General features: G+C 43.1%; 1 long non-coding RNA gene across 1 annotated transcript; it reads left to right on the forward strand.

The window, feature by feature from the left end:
• The first annotated feature begins 200 nt into the window (after nt 1-200).
• Nucleotides 201-1870, forward strand: LOC144095917 (uncharacterized). Its single transcript, XR_013306775.1, has 3 exons — nt 201-370; nt 864-900; nt 1712-1870. It is a non-coding gene; the product is annotated as an uncharacterized LOC144095917 (long non-coding RNA).
• Nucleotides 1871-3014: the final 1144 nt, after the last annotated feature.

Consider the following 3014-nt stretch of genomic DNA (forward strand, 5'->3'; position numbering starts at 1 on the left):
TTCGTAAGCACCGCATTGCTGTCGAGTTTTATCTGACTAGACAGCTCGTCTGTGACCTGATGACACGTATAGTGTGGTGGCTATGCAAGGATCCATTGCAGTGACCAGGGCCGAACTGTCGGAACTGTCGAGCTGTGAGGTGCGATCCCCAGAAGTGAACGTCGTTGAACGGATATGCTTTGCGCGCGTGATGTGTGGATGACACGACAGATGTTCGCGCTGCCGAGCAACAAACTCCAGGAATGTGTCTGCCTTCTCGACGAGACATCCGTGTGCACTGGCGCACTATCTGATCACAGCGGTGTAAGCAAGACAGCGTGAACGCCTGCCGGGAAAGGTACAACGGGACATCGTCTCCAGCATCATTGAGGTAAGGAAACAATTTGTGCAGTCTCATCCTCATTCCTTTTGCATGCAGGCTGGAGATGAGTATGTTCAGGACGTATGCTTCGAATCCAAAATTTCTATTCGGCATCTCGCGTTGCTTTGTGCACCATACTGTGCTTCAGTTTTTGCACATAGCGTCAAATAGAGAAAACAAAGCCTAGCATGCCAGTGCGCTGGACAATTTGTTGGATTTTAGTGTCGGTGAATGTGAAAGGAAGCATAGGTGAAATCAGCAGGGAGAAGTCGTTTCCATAAGTGTGCAAAAAAAAATTGCATGACAGCTTAAAAAATTTACTATAACCGGGCCTAAGCATTATTGATAAAGCACATAAAAGTGATTGCGCTGCTCAAGCTGAAATTTTCATAGCAGTGTTGATAGCAGTCACGTGGAAATGACCGCATTTGGGAGAAAAAAATCATTTATGTAAGGGCGCGCGGAAAACAAAGATATGAGTATTGTGCATTTCTTTCTACAGGTGTGCTGTGCCTGCCGTTGAAGGTTCCAGCACATAAGTATGTGTGGAATTCATCCATGTGTGGAATATCTCTTCATTCTCCTGTACTGCCCGCATGTGAATCGTGAAAATGGTGAGAGCATGCTCAGTGTGTTGTGGCAGGCATGAAGGGATAATGTGTTTACCTGGAGTAAGATTGCAAATGGCTAGTGATATCTGATTGCATTTATATATATATATATATATATATATATATATATATATATATATATATATAGTTTGTTGAGGAAAGGACAGCATAAGTAGAGCCTGCATATCAAAATAGTGTTAATGAATCATGTCTATAATTTTCAGATGAGAGTAGAGATAGGTGTGGGTCATACGTGCTGTTCTCTGGCTTTGTATTTCTCTTGCTGACCGCAATGTCGCGACACCCTCATTTCGATTGGTGCAAAATTCAAGGTACTCATAAATAATTGTGCCTGTGCCCTTCCCTGCAATGCATTGTGTAGTGGTTTGCTTTGAGTATAAAAAGACTAATAATTATTTTTGCCCATCAGTTCGGGAAACCTTCCATCAAGTACCTGTAGCTATTATGGAAACAATTTGTTTCGGTACTAATGATTTGTTTTGCAAATGGCATTACATTTTACATTCGTATGTAAATCTAGACTGTAGTTGAATTTGCTGCTTCAAAAATTTCACATAATTGGGAGCCCATTGTCTAGCCCGTTCAAAGATTTCAGTGCACAGGATTAGCATCCAGGTGATGTATGCACCTTGTGCAGATGTGGCACACCGGTCTCACCATGGGGTCTCATGTGTTCAGAGCCCTGATGCCAGATTCGTCTTCGCTCACCTCTCGGCAGGACTGACTACCTAGGTGGGTGGCTATACCAGGCTCCTGAATGATTACATGACATGTCTGCAAGGGTGCCGAGTGCTGTACGACATGGTCAAGGGTTCTCTTCGAACATCTGCACAGCTTGCATTGTGCAACACAATATATTCATCCACACTCGGCTGCAGGACCATGGCACCACCGGAGGGTGGTGATAATAGCAGGAGCACCAACATCTACAACATGGAGCAGGACATAGTACCATTTGTATTTTGCCTGACAGACAGTGACTGTGTTTGGGAATCGCACTCGGTTGTTTTCTCGTGTAGCTGTTGCCCAAGCAATCAGTGTATGTACATTTTCTCTTCTTCAAGTTTGATAGCATACAGCAAGGAAGCTGGTGAAGTTATCACTTTGGTGGTCTTCTATAAACGGGACCATATTTCTGTCTTTCAATTTATTAGTGGTATGCATCACAATAAAGATCAGTGTTCTTGGTACTGCAGTTTTTCTTCAGCCGGGAAGTGTGCCAAGTGCTTTCCGCCTACCATCTGCCAACTTGCTAAGTGTGTGCTTGAACACATGCTTTTGTGATGGTGAAGAAATGCCATTCCTTGGTTTGGCGCCTTATTATGTGTTCTGCTTATACACACCGCAGATTTTATTCGGTGCGTCAGTTCAGTGAAAAACAGGAACACACCAAAATGTTTCCCTTCTAGCACCAGAGTATTGAGTGAACATGCTTTTACCATTGCTTTTCTGTTTGCTTTGGTGCTTGTGGAGAGCGTGCAGTCCCCAACATGCAGAGTATACAGCATGGTCACTATGTCTGTAGTCATTTACAACACCTCTTAAACAGGGTGCAACACATTTTGTGTGGCGCTGATTGTGTGATAAGATCGCAAGATGCTTTGCCTCGTGGCATTTGGTTGCCTATGTGCTTGCTTTAGTCTGCTTCTTTCTCATGCTGCATGTAGTTACAAAGCAAAGAACTATTTTTCTTGAGGGAAAAGTCAGGCGATTGTTTCATGGTCGTTAAATTCTTGAGGAGAATGCAAGACTTGGACAGAGTCTTGATAGGCTAACCATTCTTAGCTTTTCTAGTCGGAGTGGTTACGCCTGACGGAAACTTACATATTCTTCATTAATTCAACTGAAGCTAACTGGAAGCATAATTTATCCAGTTGCACATAATTTATATGTCATTAATTAAGCTGCAAAAGACATTTTGCAGCTGGAATTGAATGGTTTCCAGCTGGAAGGTTATGATTTCCACCACAGTAATCAAACTTCAAATGAGATCTTTTTTTACCTGGGCTCTCCATCTTGTA

The sequence above is a fragment of the Amblyomma americanum genome, chromosome 1, assembly GCF_052857255.1.
Source record: "Amblyomma americanum isolate KBUSLIRL-KWMA chromosome 1, ASM5285725v1, whole genome shotgun sequence".
In the NCBI taxonomy this organism is placed as follows: domain Eukaryota; kingdom Metazoa; phylum Arthropoda; class Arachnida; order Ixodida; family Ixodidae; genus Amblyomma; species Amblyomma americanum.